Source organism: Euprymna scolopes, chromosome 1 (genome assembly GCF_053919585.1).
Source record: "Euprymna scolopes isolate OS-2025 chromosome 1, ASM5391958v1, whole genome shotgun sequence".
Taxonomy (NCBI): Eukaryota; Metazoa; Mollusca; class Cephalopoda; order Sepiida; family Sepiolidae; genus Euprymna; species Euprymna scolopes.
In genome coordinates, this window is record NC_136482.1 from 106,523,524 (window position 1) to 106,543,296 (window position 19,773).

Here is a 19,773-nt window from a genome sequence, read left to right on the forward strand (position 1 = left end):
ATGGGACTACATTTTTCATCAAATGTGATAACGAAAAAGTTGAGTTCATTCAAAGAATATGTATATCATAGAATTCACTAATATTTTTAATCGATAAATTCACCATTTTTTGCTATAAAATCATAAGGAGAGTTAAAAAATAAATAGATATTAAAAAAAAGTGCGGCTTTTTAATTATAACAAAAAAAACGATACACGGGATTGAACGTAAAATCTTTCCACCAACCCCCGGTACTCTAACCGTTACGCAAACATGTCATATTGTCAAAATCGCAGTAAAAAATATTTATATACAAAAAAAGTTATGCAAAATAAAAAAAGCGTTAATCACTTATGTACTTACTCTCCTGTTTGTGAACCCACATATTTTGTTGTAACTTTTTTTCTACTGAACCAATTTTCGAAATTATTTTTTCAAAATGTAGCTAATGAGGTGTTATATCCAAGTATATAACCTGTTTGAAATTTGGTTGCGAACGGAATTAGTGGTGGGGGTTTGAATGTGTCTCGATTCATTCAATTTCGGACTTAAGCATATATTCAACCACTACCGTGGTTGAATGATATATATATATATATACACTTGTGCCCGATATTATTCATACCCCCCCTTGAAAATTGAGTTTATTAGGTGTAACTTTGTAAGAATTTATTGTTTACGTCAATATTGATACATATTCTTAATAAACCTCTTCTGATCATTTTCGTCATTTTAAAATGCTGGGATACTTGTAATAAAAGAAATATACAGCTATTTATAAAATCTGCAATGTTCAAAAATAATCATACCCCCTTATTTTTTCAGTATTAATCGAGTTTCTGACTGTTTGTTTCCTGTTTGATTCTTATTTTAAATGCTTTTATACAACCTTTGATTAATTTCATTTCGTTTTTTGCATTTTTCAGAAATTAAAATGATATCAACTGAAAACCAATAAAAGAATAAAAATTATTAGAATGGGGAAGAAAAAAGAGCTTAGTAATGATCTTAGGACTAAAATTGTGAATTCACATAAGGATGGTTTAGGTTACAAGTCAATTTCCAAGAAATTTGAGGTCCCTACAGCAACAGTACAGAGCATCATCAAAATATTCCAGAGCCACCACACAACAAACAACTTGATTGGTAGAGGAAGGAAAAGGAAACTGTCTGCTAGAGCCACCAGGAATATTGTAAGAAGTGTTAATGCAAATCCTAGCACTACTACTAAGGATATTTTAGAAAATCTGGAGTCTTCTGGCATAAAAATATCAAGGCAAACATTGCAAAGGACTCTGCATGAAAATGGTCTGAAAGGAAGAAGACCAAGAAGGACTCCATTGCACACCGGAAAACACCTTGCAGCACGTCTAAAGTTTGCTAGGACCCATGTGAATTCTCCAGAGTCCGTTTTCTCAAGTATTTTGTGGACTGACGAAACAAAAATTGAATTGTTTGGCCATATGGATGCTTCTTACGTTTGGAGGAAGAAAGGAGAAGCTTACAACCCAAAGAACACCATACCCACGGTGAAACATGGTGGTGGTAGCCTAATGTTTTGGGGCTCCTTTTCGGCTAGTGGTCCAGGTAGTTTGGTCAAGATAGATGGAACCATGAAGAAGGAGCAATATTTGGAGATACTCCAGAAAAACATTAGACAGGATGCGGAGAAGCTCCATTTAGGACCAAACTGGGTCCTTCAACAGGATAATGATCCAAAACATACTGCCAAAATAGTCAAGAAATGGTTTGAGGATAATCAAATTAATGTTTTGGAATGGCCTAGCCAGAGTCCCGACCTGAACCCTATCGAAAACCTCTGGCACATATTGAAAACTGAGGTTAAAAAGCGGAAACCTAGAAATTTGAGGGATTTGGAGAACTACTGCATTGAAGAATGGTCAAAAATCAGTGTTGATGCTTGTAAAAACCTTGTTGATAAATATCCAAAACGGTTACAGGCAGTTATTAAGAATAAAGGGCATGCTATTGACTATTAGTAAGAGAGGTATGAATAATTTTGAACTAGTGCCATTATTGTTTTTCTTTGTATAATGTTTCAAACTTGCATAATTTATTTATTTGTTGAGTTTAAATTAAATGCTTATGCTTGATTTATTGTTTGAAATCCCTTTAATATTGTCTACCTTCTGGTTTGAGCAATATTCTTATAGAAATCTCAAAGATCCGAGGGGTATGAATAATATCGGGCACAAGTGTATATATATATATATATATATATATATATATATATATATATATATATATATATATATTAAACGCTACAAACAATCATTTTGGTTCGTAAATTATTTTTCTACGTAGTTATCAGCATATTGTGCAAATTTTCAGCGATTAACCATGGTTCTCTATGAGCGTGTGGAGACTTCTTTGTTGTACGAGGGTCGTTACAAAAATAAAACCCTCTATGTTAAAAATAACTTTTAGAGATTCACATAAATGAGTGGGGTACTCTCAAAGAAAGGGTCGTTAGTTATTTAGAATTGTTTTTTTTTTATTTAGTTACACCAATTTTAATGTGTTTTTTTTCTGGAAATTCAATAACGCACATATGTAATTTAAGCATTTATGATTCCTGTTGTCATATCTAAAGATATTATCAATAAGAGGTATATGCATTTAGACTAGATGATATCGAATTTAAAACAATTTTCTTTGTATTTTAGCTAATTTGGATACATTTCGAGTACATTTTTATGTATGTAGATATATGTACATATGATCACGTCGGTATTAACTTTGTCATATATAAAATGTAGATCCATAAATTTGTCTCCTAAAGAAAAAAAAAGCTACTATTTTATTTTAAACTTTTATTGAAAAAATCAAGTCAGGTAGTATGGAAGAGCTGACATCTATTCAATGTAACCGTGTTTAGCTTCAATCACAGCCTCAATACGGGTCCGAACAGGAAGCATGCTTTTTCTACAAGCGCCACTGGGAGCTCGGCGAATACTCGGCTCATACCAGTGATCAGGCTTTCCTTGGTGTTGTGGAAAGTCGTCTTGGTGATGTTCTCGACGTGTGATCAAACAAATTAATCCAGCGGATTTAGGTCGGGGGAGGAGAGGGATTAATGAGTGAAGGGTACAAAGTTCCAACACTTTTTGAAACCAAACATGGGTGTTTGGATACGTGTGCATAAATGTTTCAATTGAATCCCTATTCAAGGAGACAATCAGATAAAAAAGGAGATATTCAAACGAGATTCAAGAGGGCATTTGTATTTTATAAAACATATTCGGATGTGGTTTACACTCGTAAAGAAATTATGGCTTATACTTTGTGAATGTGAGCAACAGGCGTTTTGTAAGAAGTTGTGGTGAAGAAAGGGAGCGAAAGATGGGGGATAAAGGAAAAGGGTGGAAATACCATCCTGTGTGGTCAAGCTGCCACATCGGGAAGAAATTAGTACTACTGCAGCGTAGCGGTTGTATATTGACCTGAGTTTTCGCTTTGTTCTGAAGTATATATTATACTATCATCGATATTACTTCTTTATCTTAGGTTTTCTGGTTGTTTTTTTCTGGTTGCGAATTACTTATCCATCTATTATATTGATAAGTTCTATTTCTTTCTTTTTCTTCGCTTTTCATCCGTTCATTTGTTTCTCATTTTTAAATTGTTTGTTAATTTATTTATTTGATCATTTAAAAAATATACGTCCAAAATATACGTAATAATAATGTTTTGACCCTTGCCCCCGCTTGCCACAGTTAACAGATACTACGCTATGATCACATCCTAAAAGGGTCACAACATTACGCACTTACACAGGCACATACAGGATCATAGTGGTATACTGAAAGGTGGAACGCAGCAGCGAAATGAATCAACAAAACAGAAGAAATATAAAATAGTATGTCAATCATGTTGATATATTCTGAAGTAGAAAAACGTGCGGTTGTTATCGTCTATTCTATCATTAATTACAAATGTTTTGTTCTCGGACTTACGTAAGCAAACTGTCTTCATCTGAAACAATTACTCAGCCTGTAGATTCTCCAAATTTAGGTAAGCTAATAAGAGTTATCACATTGCAGATAAAATAAATGCGTTCAAATAGGTGAGAGAAGAGAGGCAGTTTTCATTCGCCATTCTGAAAAGGGCAATACGTTAGGTTTGTTATCTGATTATCTTATGAGCAATAGCAACAAAAGTATTTTATACCCAATCTATGAAAGCAGGAGGAATTACACTGTTTTTGTTTTTAACTGTTACGATTTCGGAGAACTTTATTAAAGTTATAGTTATTACCTATTTTCGTTTAGTTGCAACTGTTGTTATCTACTTTTAGGGAGTACACTGTACGAGTGATTAGCAAGTATATACACACACACTGTGAATAATATGTCCGCGTGCCAACTGTGAATGCCGCCGACTTGGCGTTTATATTTACTTAACTTCCATCTATTTATATGTTAGTTGCCGGGGGTGCCATGGAAGGACACTACGCTGCTAGTATAAGGTTGGGGTAGTGTACTTGATATAAGTCAGCTTTAAGCAGTAATTATAACTTACTACAGTGATGACTGCTTATCAGGAACAAATTGTGCTTGTGGTTATAAATATTATTAATGTATATAAATATTTTTTTAATAATTTAATATATCAGTGTATAGCAAATGTAAATATACCAAACCAAAAATGCATTACCTGACCCTTATATCATATTATTATTAATATAATCCGTCTTACACGTGTCTCGTTGAGGCAAGTATCGGAAAAACAGGCACGGATTTTTCCTTAGTTTAAAAGGATAATAAATTATTAAATAAAAGCTAAAGATCTTAGATATATTATGATTGGCGTAGAAATCTTTTGAACCAAAAAGCTCTCAAATCCAGTGCCAATAGGGAGATGTTTTGATTTATGAATCGCCAAATTTATTTTAGAACAATATGTTCTATATTTCTGAGTTTTCGTATCTAGCTTCAAAGTATTGATGGCAATAACTCAGTTTTCAAATGCAGATGCTGTTAAAAAATATTAAGAATAAGAAAACATTAAAGTCAATCCAATAATATTTACCCTTCAAATATATTTTTACTAAATACATAGGAAACTAAATTTGATTGAACATCCGCTTAACTAACAGATTAATCTACGTAAATAAATAATGCACACTTAAGATATATAATACGTGGATACATGTTAATTTCTAAAATTTGACATAATAATATGAATTTGTAAACCTGTAAATTTTATTAAAATTCGATTAAAATAGCAATTAAACAAACTAATACTAATTCAATTCGAATTTTCATTAATTAATCGTTACATATTTAAGATGAATAAAATAAATATAATTTTAAATCAGCAGTTAAGAAATAGACGATTGGATGTTCATTACGGTATTTCCTGCAGTCATGCATTTTGTTTCTCTTCTTTTCCATTTGATTTCAGTTTCCTTGTTCTTCCTTTTTCCCCTAGTTCTACCCCTTTTTATTTTTATTTGTTACGCTATATATTTTAATTTTTTACTTGAGCATAAAAACAAAACATATAAATGCAAACATATCATTATGCAACCTGCATTATTTACTCCATACAATATTTTTAGTATATATATATTTTTTTAAATTAATGTGTATCTGCCTGATTGGCCGGCGTTGCCCAGGTGTTTGGAGGTGAAAAGTGGTATAAGGCAAGCAGGATCGAACCGCGAAGGAGAAAAAGAATGTGACGTTTTTGCTGTTGCGCCCATCGCCAAACCGGAAGTGACGAAGATTTTAATAAAGGCTAGTCAATCAAAAACAAGATGACTTTCGAAAATATCGTCGGAAAAAACGGGCCCTCTCTGTAAAAATGTCCCAGTTAAGGATGTGCGAATTAATGTGTGTAGCTAACTCTGTGATGTGAGTCGTCCGGGGGCCGAGCTTTAAAGCTGTACACAGCTTGTAAAAAAAATGAGTCTGTTAAAAGTTTTAGCAGATATACATACATACACACATGCATACATACATACATACATACATACATACATTTAAACTGACAAGTGAGATTTATATTATAGATAATACATTTATTTGGCTTCATCACCTATTTATGTATTTTATTATATTTTCTATTATCCATATATTAATATATATATATATATATATATATATATATATATATATATATATATATATATATATATATATATATATATATATATATATATCGTTTGGCGTGGGGACATTTCTGGAACTGTTGTTACGTCCTGGCACGACAACCAGCTTCATGTACATAGACGATACACACATGCGTTACTTCAAGTGTTCAATAGGGTTGATTTGACATCGGCTGTATCTGCTGGGGACTTTGTTTTCCGGGTTATTTGGGCGTCTTTACAGACAAGGTTTTCATTGTCGGCATTGATGATCGCAGACTAAAACTTGAACGCTTTCGTATAAAGCAGAACAGCGCCTGTTCTTTTTTTTTTTCTTATAAAAATATGTATGTTTTATTTTAACAGTTAAAATGAGCATATTAATTTCGGCTCGACATATGCGTCGCCAATAGCATTCAGATCTCAACCTTTCTTGTCCGCTATGGACGCAGTTCAAGCTTTAACAGCATTGATTACAATACAATTCTTCTCTCCTTTCAAGAGAGAAAAAAGACAGAGAGAGAGAGAGAGAGAGAAAGAGAGAAAATGGGAACAGGAGAGTTGTAGAAAAACAGAATAATTAAATAAACAGATACACACGAACAAAGATAGAGACTGAAATATATTGTTTTTCAAATCGCAGTGTCAGCCAAGTATGACCTTTCCGAACCTGTGTGATCTAATAGTTTTTACTGGGATGATTCTTAAGCACATGTCAATTTGAGCTAAACCGATTTGGTGCTGACATTTCGAGATATCTGCAACGCGTGATTATGCGTGCCTCCCCGCGTGTATGAGTCTGGTACTAGCTTTTACTCAAGAGCTCAGAAAGGCCCCTCATTCATCGTGTCATATACACAATATACATATATGTGTGTGTGTGGGTGTGTGTCTGTGTGTGTCTGTGTGTGTATGTGTGTGTGTGTGTGTGTGAATTTTAAAATGGATACAATCCGACGATATGATGTGAAAAGGAAGCGGAAGAACGGAGGTTTGACGTTTCGCCCGTATTATGCGGGCTTTTTCAAGAGGTGTGGTCACTGACGGGAGGGTCGATGTTTTCAGTTTTATATATACTGGAGGAGTGTATGCAAATAGAACTATTATACAAATATACAAAAAAAAGAACAAATATATATTTATTAACTAGTGTCTAGATTATTTTCGTGCAATATAATTTTAGATAAGTGGAAAGAAATGTTAAAAATCCTTTTCTCTGTTTGATAGTGTTAGTAGAGTTAGAGATAAGAGCAGAGTCCAGCAGACGCCGTGTTGACCTACTATGTATATGCTTTAGGAGGGTCGCATTTTCGAAATCGAAATAATAGTCATTTTCCTTTAGTTGACAAAAAGAGCATTAAGTGTATTGTTATTCTTTATGTCTCTTTTGTGTTCATATAATCTTTTAGCAAGGTTTTGCCGCGTCTCTCCTACGTATATCTTGCCACAATCAAGGCACGGTATGGTATAAATTCCAGCTTGTGTTAATGGTTTATTATTGTTAGTTTTATACTTCCGAGTTAAATCTTTTATCGCTAGGGAGGTTTTTTGTACTATTTGAAAGCCGATTTTGTGAAGGTTTTTATAAATGTTATTATTTTCATCGTTAGTGGGAACGATTAGTCTTCTATTTCTTTGGGGTGGTTTTGATCTCGGTTTTGATAGATTTTTAAGGCCTTTTTTAGCGTTAATTAGGAAGTATTGGTGCTATTTTAAGTTCTTCAATGTAGTTTCTATACATTCAAATTCATCGTTTAGATATTCTTTGTTACATATTCTCATAGCTCTTAGATAAAATCCAATTATAATGCCTTTTTTACGGTGTCATTGTGTTGCGAGTAAAATGTACGTAAGCATTCTTATTAGTTGTTTGACGATGAACTTTGAATTTTAGTTGATTATTATTATTAATTGATTGTATGTCTTTTTTTACGTGAGGGTCACCACTTATCTAGGCCTAGGAGCCACTCGGGGATAAGGGTTATTGTGTGCACACTAATCTGTGAGATGGTATCGTAGTAATAGTTAGTATTGGGGATTTGATAAAGTGTCTTACTTAAGGGGGCGGTTCATCAGGAATTTGTTTGTGTTGGCCTTGAAGACATCCAAGTTAAATTCGGGGGGGGGGGGCAGGCAAGAGGCAGAGAGTTCAACAGCCGTGCAGTTCTAAGAAAGAAGCTTTGTTCATGGAATCTACGTTTTGATTTAGTCACGGATAAAGAGTGGGGAAAATTATTGACAGTGCTTTCAGCTAGTCGGGTGTTTTCCATGAAAGATTGGCGGGGAGACAAGAGAATGGAGCTCAGACGAGCACTTGCCATGGAAATAACGATAAAACAAAGACAGGTTCGCAACGTCTCTTCTGTGGGAGAGAGGTTGAAGGGAAGAGAAAAGGGCATCCCCCACCAAGCCACGAATTCTATTTTGTACTCTGTCAAGGCAGGATAGGCTGTTTTTAGCAGCTCCTGCCCAGATGTGACAGCAGTACCCCATCCTTGGACGTACTTGGCTTTTATACAGATAGAGAATTGCATCATTAGTGAGATATCTTCTGGAGCGGTAGAAGGATCCCACCATTTTCCCAGCGACCTTGGCCACAGACTTTATGTATGTGTTCCATTTCAGATCAGGAGTAAAGGTTAAACCCAGAAGCTTATCAAAACATGGGGCCTCCCCTAGACGAGAGCCATCCATCACAATCGATGCCAGATGGGGATCAGAGCGTTTATGATGTAATGATAGGAGCTTGGACTTATATGCATTAAAGGTAACCAGCCACCTCTTCCCCCACTGAACCACGCGCTCAACATCTGAGGAGAGAGAATCAGAGAGATCGTTGCCATTTACGGCCTTTGATGTGTTGCCATAAATAGTCGTGTCATCAGCATAGATGCCAACAAATGATTTAAGTATGTGTTTGGGAGATCATTGATGTAGATCAAGAAGAGAGTTGGGCCCAGGATGGACCCGTGAGGGACTCCAGCATTAATACTATGGGCCCCTAATTTCTGCCCATCAACCACTTCTCTTATGAGCCTATCAGAGAGAAATGACTTAATGATAGAGAAAACATTTCCAGTTAAACCGTAGCAGAAAATCTTGTGAAGTAGGCCTTTATGGCAAACCTTATCGAAGGCCTTTGATATGTCAATACAATTGCCCTAGAAATTAATCCTTTGTCTAGAGATTCGCTAATTCTATGTGATACAACTGTTAGCACATCTGCTGTAGATCTGTCAGAACGGAAGCCATATTGCGTGTCACTAAGAAGGTTATTTCTGCTGAGGTGGTTGACTACTTCTCTATTTAATATGGATTCCAGCAACTTACTCATGACACTCAGGAGACTTATTGGTCTGTATTGAGTGGTAGATGACTTATCACCTGAATTCTTAAATACAGGGCAAACTGATGAGGTTTTCCATGGTGTTGGAAAGCACTTCTCCTTAAAGCAACGTTTAAACAGTTTGGTAAGTATGGGGGCAATTTCTATCTAGGAAAGATATGGAATTATTTTTTTCGGTTTCGTAAGTATAATAGATGGTAGATTCTATTTTATCACCCCCACATATATATATATATATGTGTGTGTGTGTGTGTGTGTGTGTGTGTGTGTGTGTGTGTGTTGGTGTGTGCTTGCGTGTGTGGGGGGGGAGGGAGCGCCCGGCTTTACACGGGCGTAAAATACGCTTAAATATGATATTTTATTTTGTCCAGATTTCGTATATAGAGTCATAATTTCAAACGTGAAAATAAAAGTATTTAGGAGCCATCAACAAGAATCGAAGCCGAAAGCAAAACTGTAGTATTCAAAGCTTGTAACGTTACCACTATATCAAGGTGACACGCATATAAACTGATTAAAAATAAAAAGTTTAACATAAACTAAGTTGAATGTCCAATTTTTTTTCTAGTTTGAACCCATTTTGACCCCTTGAATCTATTTATACCGCTAAAATCCCATAAAAGAACGATCTGTAAAAAAATCCAATCATTTAAAGTCTTTAGCGCCGCTCTGCAATTTTTTGTTTCAGAGGAGATACAGTTTGAAAATATGGAGTAAGACAGACATGTAGACTTTTATATCTAAGATTGTCTTGGATACAAAAGTTGGTTCAGTGGTAACATCACCGGCTTTGGATACTTTCGGTTTCGATTCAAGCTCGTGGTACAAATACTTTTTATTAACTTTGGAAATCAGGACTATAATAATATACACGAACAAATAAAGATAGCATATTTAAGCGTATTTCACGGATGGCCGCCCCCTTCTCGTAAATATAAAACCTGCAATGTCTGTCTGTAAGTTTGCCTGTCTGTTTTTTATATTTTCAAACTCTATCTCTCCCGAAAGTAAAATTCGCAGAGCGACACTCGGGCTTTAAATGATTAGATATTTTATGGATCGTTCTTTTATGGGTCTTCTTCTCTGTTTGTCTTTAACTTTATATCCTATTATACATATTGAACAACGCACGCACGCACACATACACACACATATATATTCAGGCACATATTATTAATATATACACATCCATACACACCCACCGATATATATTTATATATATATATATATATATATATATATATATATATATATATATATAGAGAGAGAGAGAGAGAGAGAGAGAGAGAGAGAAAGAGAGAGAGAGAAATACCCGTTCACATACACCTTTCACGATAAAGCTAGAACCCAGAATTAGATAGAATCGAGCAATTGCATCGACAACGGACAACGCCAGACCCAAAGTGGGTTTCGATGTACTGCATCTCATCAGTGACGTGCTCCGACATAGGCGCGAATCCAGGTCGTCGCACTATTTTTTTACATGAATTTCACCATTTATCAAGGCCCAATGACCACTCAGGGATAAGGGTTATTGTGTGTACATTATTCAATGGGATAGTGTAGCAGTAGTATTGGAGAATTGATAAGGTGTCATTACTTAGGGGGGGCGATTCATCAGAAATTTCTTTGTGTTGAACTTGAAGAAATCCAGGTTGAAGTCGGGAGGGAGAGTTCCTCAGTCATGCAGTTCTAAGAAAGAAGCTTTGTTCGTGGAATCTACGTTTTGATTTAGGCACAGATAAGGAGTGGGGAAAATTATTGACGGTGGTTCCAGCTAGTCGGGTGTTTTTTTAAAAAGATTAGCGAGGGGGGACATGAGAATGGAGCTCAGAGGAGCACTTGCCATGGAAATAACGATAGAACAAAGACATGTTCGCTACGTCTCTTCTGTGGGAAAGAGGTTGCAGGGAAGAGAAAAGGGCATCCCCACCAATCAACGAATTCTATTTTGTACTCTGTCAAGGCAGGATAGGCTGTTTTTAGCAGCTCCTGCCTAGATATGGCAGCTGTACGCAATATTTGGATGTACTTGGCTTTTATATAGATAGAGAATTGCATCACTAGTGAGATATCTTCTGGGGCGGTAGAAGGATCCCACCAATTTCCCAGCGACCTTGGCCACAGACTTGATGTATGTGTTCCATTTCAGATCAGGAGTAAAGGTCAAACCCAGAAGCTTATCAAAACATGGGGCCTCCCCTAGATGAGAGCCATCCATTTCAATCGAAGCCAGATGAAATGTGCAATACTTATGGACCACGGCGCAATCTGTTGGCTATGCCTCGATTTTAAAATTCTTATATTTTATCAAAAAATAAAATAAAATCGTGGCATAGCGAATAGATTGCGCCGTGGTCCATATGGTTAGGTCGTCAGTATTGCATACTTCATAAGTGCGACGACCTGGGTTCGCGCCTATGTCGGAGCACGTTACTGATGAGATGCAGTACATCGAAACCCAATTTTGGTTTGGCGTTGTCCGTTGTCGATGCAATTGCTCGATTCTATCTAATTCTGGGTTCTAGCTTGATCTTGAAAGGTGTATGTGAACGGGTATTTATATATCTATTTATAATCTCCTCTTAATGTCTAATATATATATATATATATATATATATATATATATATATATATATATATATATATATATTGAGCAGCAATGATTGCTCGTGGGTCGCATTGGTTTCGAAAGTTATTTAAAAATGAAAAAATAGTTTATATTCTTCGACTGAAATGTTTCTGCATTCGTCAGAAATATGTCAAAAGCGTATTATTTTAGCGCCAAACACATCCAAATCCTCATACGATAATATTGTTTTTATTTTATCTTTATTTAACTATTATTTTAATCGCTTTTTACTGATGCTTTTATGTATTTATTTATTTTCAAAAATAACGAAAAATCTGAAGACTTAAAAATAGCTCCGGGCGGAATGAATCATAGGTTCTTGTCTGAAAACCGGAAAACGCCCATATTTTATATTTTGTTAGCTTTATAATATTCCTAATTTTATTAGTCATATATCAGATTGACGAAGTTAGTATACGCACAGACACCCAGAGAAATGCATATACGCGAGCACAAACGCGGGGCCATACGCACACATAAACACAGACACGCACATATACGCACATCTATATGCGTCTTTGCAACTCCCACACATGTATTCAAACGTGACCTCCTTTATTTTTTTTTCAAGATTATTGCAAAGCAAGTGTCTCGTATGGGCGTTCTTTCCTCGGAGATATAGATGCATATCATGATAAAATTGTCATCGCTATTGTAAATATTTGTATAGAATAATTTTCCTTATATATTAAAAACTATTATACTCTAATTATGGCAATAGGTGATATATATATATATATATATATATATATATATATATATATATATATATATATGTGTGTGTGTGTGTGCGTGTTTGTGTGTGTTTGTGCGTGTGTATATGGATATATATACATATATATATGTATGCATATATGTGTATACATATGTATATATGTAGAAATAAAAGTATATATATACATATTTATATATATATATATATATAAAATACATACATATGTATATATACATCATCTATATACGCAACAATATATATCTTTTATATATATGCATACATATGAATATATATATATATACATAAATATATACATATATATATATCACATGTCATATATATATATTTACACTTATAATATTTTAATATAAAATACTATATTTTGTATACATATTCTGTGGTAATTCGACAGTGCTCAATACGTTGTTATATTATGTCCGTTCGATAATTTAGTACCATACCTTTTATTGGCTCCAGTTTTCCTTTTACTCCTAATAAACAGAGCGCATTTTCCATACCAAATTCCATTCGAAAACCACTTGGTAAAGGTTTCGTTTATTAGTGTCTCTTGATATTTCCTTGTTTTGCAAAGAGTTTCAGGTCATCCATGTATATTAAGTGGTTCGTTCTTTTATCTTTATCGGTTCATTTGTTTCCGACTTGATATTTTCCTAGTATATTTTAAGATGCGTCAATGCTACGATGAATAGTGGTGGTCATAGAAAATCACTTGGAGGATACCTCTTGGTATTTAATCTCATTTATGTATTATCCATCCGCTGTTATTTGAAGTATATATGTTCTAATTGCATTTTCTATAAAGATTGATGACCTTGCGTATTATTTTGTACATTCTCAGGCATACTATAATCCATGCTTGTGTGATGCTGTCATACGCTATCTTGTAGATGGTCCATGTCATGGTTATATTTTTTCTACCTTTTACCTCCTTCAGGATCATTTGTCTATGTATAATATGTCATGTGTTCCTGTTTTCCCTTTCTCGCATTATTATTATTATTATTATTATTATTATTATTATTATTATTATTATTATTATTATTATTATTACTCTTGTTGCTTCGACCGTTATTATCGTGACTATCCCTAAGATTAAAAATGGAATATTCACAATGGCTAATAAACATTTAGAAAAAATGGTGCCGCTGATAACCAAACTAATCAGAAACGATTTACCTCCCTTTATTGTTAGTTATTTTCAAAACAAAACAAAAAACATTAGTTTTGTACGGTTTCAAATTGGCTATTTTATCTTATAATTTAAAAAAAGTCACGTTGAGAAGAGACTAACACCCTTTTTTTACCATGTTAAACTTTTTTTCTTTAATAATAACGTTATTATTTCAGCACAGTTTCTTTTAAATTCGTCGTCTTTTTGTTTCATATTTTTTTTATTCATTTGGCAAAACTTGCGGAGAATGCTCTGTTTTACGGTTGCTTTATAAATGGAACGGAAATTTAAATTTTGTTCCTTTTAACATTCTTAAAATTTCAATTGCGCATGCTCCCCAAAAACTCGAAAGTAATCGAAAGAATAATATTCAATAATAGCATATATAACTCTAAAAAAAAAACAGAAGATATTTTTAATAAAAATAAAATATTATTATGAACAGCGAAATAATTTAATTTTTAAACTAAAAAGGTCAATTTGGTATTACTTTTTTATGTTTTTTTACATGTCCAATTCACAGTTCATTTTAGAAATGTCGACATTTTTAGGTTTTACGAGTACGCTTAAAATGAATACGCACTTCCAAACTCTCCATGTTAAGAACGGCTTTTGGAATAGACACGTCCAACCTGGTTAGCATACCCGAAAATCTATGAAAGTTGATATGTCGAATGTGAATGGTGAGTTGGGCGTAATGTAAAAATGTACCAAATTTAAAACGGAACGAAATTTAAATTTCCGTTCCATTTTTAAAACAACCGTAAAAACGTGCGTTCTCCACAAGTGTTAACGTTCATTTCATTTTTTGTTTAATTTAAAAATAAAACATTTTTTTATTTGAATTGTATGAGCATTGGAGCATATACATACGAGTGCATTCTCCACAAATTTTCCCATTCATTTTATTTTTGTTAACTTTTAAAATAAACAATTGTATGACTTGTTAAATTAAAGTAAAGTGAATACGTATTTCTTGGGAATAGTGTGCGTGCTGTGGGTAATATTAACCAAAAAATAATATTTCGTTTCTAGACAATCCCTCAAATAGTCGAGAAAAAAATTATGACGCGTCGGGGGCAGGCCAAACTTTTCCCAAATTTAAAAAAAAAAAATCATCATCATCATCATCATCATCATCATCATCATCATCTTAATAATAATAATAATAATAATAATAATAATAATAATAATAATAATAATAATAATAAAATTATTTATAATTTAGTTCTGTAAAAACGGGAATTACGGATTTACATTCTCTATATGTTTTCAATGTTTTCTGTTTTGTAAATTTTAAAAAAGAACCACTATTACAATTATTAAAAAATGTCCTTCTAATATTTAAGTTTTGTTTTGAAATTAGTGCTTATAATTGTTGTTCTGTCTGCCCTCTACCTGCGTCATTATTGTTGTTTTGATTTACAAATACTAGCACCGCCCACCTTCTCACCGCTATTATTATTATTATTATTATGATGATGATGATGATGATGATGATGATGATGATGATGATGATGATGATGATGATGATGATGTAACTATAAAGGGATTTTATCATCCGTGAAGCAGACATTTCAGCATCTTTGTACTTACTGCAATTGATGTTGACTAAGAATGTCAGGAAGAGGATTGCAAACATTGGGGTCTGGAGAAGAATGCTATCGCCCATCATATCCATGAAACTTACGTCAATGATGTTATGATATCGACGTATTGATATGCATCTGTAGTTGAGTTGGTAATTGCGGCTTAACAATTGGAGAAAGAAGCAGATAAATCCATATATAACACGAGAGAAAACTAGTATATTTATAACAGGAAATCTTAGAGAACGCAAAACATACTCCAGCTTGAGCTACTTCTTAACCGGCATTTTAATTCAGAAATACTTCTCTTCACAGGAGTCGCGATGGTTTCCATATTTTTTTGATCTTTGCCGATAAGCTTACGTATTTGTTACGTTGGAAAGAAAAGTTTAAGGGCGCAACTAAATTAAAAAAAGTAAAGATGAAAACAGAAATAGAAACACTTGCAATTCGTCCTAAACTCTTAATTTCTTTCTAGCTATTTAATGCCTTCTTATTGCCAATAACGTCATTATATCCGCCCAACCTACAGATTTTTGGGATTTCGTTTTGGTTAATATGAAAGTTATTAAAAAAAGGAAAAATAAAAAGAAGATACTACAAATTCGCCACTATTTTTTTTCATTAGTTGACGAATGCGAATGAGATTTACCACTTTTAATATATTCTAAACGATGTGACCTCACTTAATAGGAAACATCTGAGGTGGCCGAGCTGATCTCATATGCGTTCATGTGGATTTCATAGTTTTCTTTATTTGACAAGCAGAAAAATGTAGGTGTGAAAAAAAGGAAGCAAGAATAGTGATGAGAAATTTCAGTTTTCTTGTATAATTTTTCGAAATTCAAATATGGATCCTTTTATTATATCAGTTTTGCCGCGTTGTATATGAGGCACTTAACACCATTGCAATCTATTTTGTGCGTATTTTTATTACGTAAACATATCAATATGATTAATTTATCTCATTTTTCTTCAGATTATTAAAGGATTGTTCATATATCTCTGTAACAGACTACGCAATACAGTGGATGTCAGGTGTTTCATTTCGGCCACTGTCATCAGTGTCCGCAGTTTTCTCAAGACGAGAATAGCGACTACCTGCAACCGTGGCCATCTATGTGTAATAGTCATTAATGTACGGTACTGGGTATGACCTTAAACTATATCCGATTATGAAGCTCCAGGTTTTTGGGAGTGTGGAGCCACCCTTTAATTGCCATTGCTTCCAGGCCCACTTTGACCCGGAGTGCTAGTACCTGTTAGGATCCCAACTATGGGTTTAATAGAAAATGACTTGAAAAAAAATATATTCTATTAAAAAAAATTCTTCAAAATCACTGGATTCGGCATTAAATAACATGAAAAGGGTTGATATGCCGTAAAACAATAAACCAACCAACCAACCAACATTAATGTACATGACTCACATAAGATAATACCCTGGATAAGAAACGGTTATTTTTGTATTGGGGGTGGCGAGTAATATAACTTATTTTCAAACTAAAAAAAATGAAAAATTACAAAAAACAGGAGTGCTATGTTATGCGCTCTATAATTTGTTAGATGTTCTGGTTTTATATTCACCAGGCAATGCCGGTACACGGACCAGGCTCGTTTCTAATATCAAACAATAAATAGCATTTTTTTAAAAATGTTTAATAAATAATTTTCGTTTTTCGAAATTTTGAATATATTTGTTGGACTTTTTTCTAAATATTGAATACATTTTATACTTTCTTGTAGATGTTAAATACATTTTAGGTCTGTATCTAAATAAATAATACATGTTACTGTTTTTCCTTAATAATAAATATATTAGTTTTTTTTTTTTTTTTTTAAATATCGAACATAATAGTTGGTCATTTTTCTAAATATTGAATTTTTGCTTTGTTTTTTTTTTTGTAAATATTTAATTAATTCTGTGGGCGGCTTTAATTGACACGTCTTTTAAAATGTAGACGTTCATCTTCTTTGGTTGAAAAATGAAATTGACATTTGGAATCGAATATATTTATTGGTACCAGAAAACAACGAGGAGCATTCAAAAAGTAATGCCTTTTATTTTTTATTCCGTTTGAATGGATCAGGGAAAATTGCAAATTACATTGTTATGTATTCATTATCTGAATGTTTCATTACTCTGTTGCAGATATTGATGATGTGAGACTAAGAAAGCAACCTCCGTTATAGACATGTAGCTGCTTCATTAAGTTCGTATATGCAGAAAAAGTAACCGATAAATATTCGCCGTGCTGAACGTTTACGAATCCGATTTAGTAAATTTTAACACCGTTACGAGATGGGTGCGTCGATTTCCGAGGGGCAACAAAGATGTAAGTGACAAAGCGCGCCCCCGATTCTCATGCATAGTCAATAACCAATCGCTGGCAAAAGTGCACTTAAAATGGTTTATCTATGTAGTGCAATAAATTCTGGAGCACCAAACATAGCACTCAAGTCTTTGTAATTTTTCATCTTTTTTTTTGTTTAAAATTAAGTTATATTACCTTTGCCCCCCCCGTGTCATAATATATCGGACAGCTGGAATAGTTTAATTGTGTGGTTCGTAGTTGCGTAAATCTTCATTATATTACAGGCAATGTATGTGGACTTGCCCCATAATGTGGTTCAAAAATCGATGTACATTATTTTTCGTCTTAATATTCTATAAGATATTGATTGCCAAGCAAGAAGTAAACAACATATTTTAAAGAATTAATTTTACTATACGTAAGTTAATTTCTAAACGTTTGTTTCATTTTGCTATATAGTTTAATCACAGGAAATGTATTTATATTATTTGGATTATTCGAACTCCTGTCATTATCGTTATTTTGGTTCTCAAAATGTTTCAGCTGATTTAATCTCTCACTTTATTCAAGTGTGTCTTGACAAACTCGAGAATCTTTTTGTGGAAGTCGAGAATCTTTTTCTCTTAGACATATACACGAAATTTTGAACCGAAACCTTTATTTCATTCAATCATTCATTTATTAATAACCTCAGTAATTCGCAATTGTTTTCTTAGTATCGCCTGCACTTATGATTGAAGTGTTTCTTAGATCTGAATTTTACCTAGAACTGTCCGTGTTGCGCCATGGGTCTTCTGAAGAAGATCGGCGGTTACACAGGTCGAAAGGTAGTTTAAATAACATACAAGCTAACAACAATAGTCCGAATAATTTAAATGATACGAATTATCGATCGTCAGCTAAAGAAATTTGAAACAGAGAATATTCCTGTATTTACGAATTGATTTAATAAGGATAATCACCCGTAATTAGAAGTATACTCACCATGCCTTCTATAATATACTACGTCTCCGTCTATTACCCTCACCCTCTCCTATTGTGCAGCACGCCGATTTTATACATGTTTTATCATTGTTGTTTAGTTTATTAAAATTCAATCGGATTAAGACTTACTATAAAATAGGGGAATTAGATTTATAATTCCACGTACATCTGAAGATAAAAAATGATACTAAAAAGAAAAGGATGTAGCTAACTGCAAGACTAATTTTGACTTTTTGTTTTTTTTAAATTTAATGTGGATTTGCAAATCCGCTTTTTGTGAGTCCAATATTAAAATTCGAGCTCAGTGTGACAGTACACGAATATCATTGTTGTAGTATAAGGATTCAGTCAAAATGGGACAATGTAGAATTTCTTCTAAATGTATAATTGCTAAGACCATATAATTTAAGCTAGTAAATTCTAAAATTTCATCGGTTCGAAATTAGACGAACTTCAATATTTGGAACAGTTTTCTTGTAATTATTCAATCGACGTGAACGCTATTTTATACACAAAGCCGAAAGCATTGCAGGATATAGATCGAAAATATGAACTGCTTGGTGAACTGTACGCGCAGCAACAAATCAATTTTAAATCAAAAACATAAAAAAAGTATATTTTTCTTTTTCCCATGTATGTAATTATGAAATGAAATTTGACTGGAAACGTTAACAGATATTGACACTCGTTTATCGCCTTTCCAATGTATTCGTCATTATGCGATAGTTTCAAGGAAGTGGGAGAAGAGCGAAACATATACTGCTGTAGACAATGAAATCTAATGCTTAAACTAAACACCTCGTGCCCAACGTCTTGTGCCCCTTACGGTCTCGTTTCTCCTTAAGGGATTTAATATGAATACTTATTGATGAGCATATACATGAAAAAAAGGAATGCATTATTTG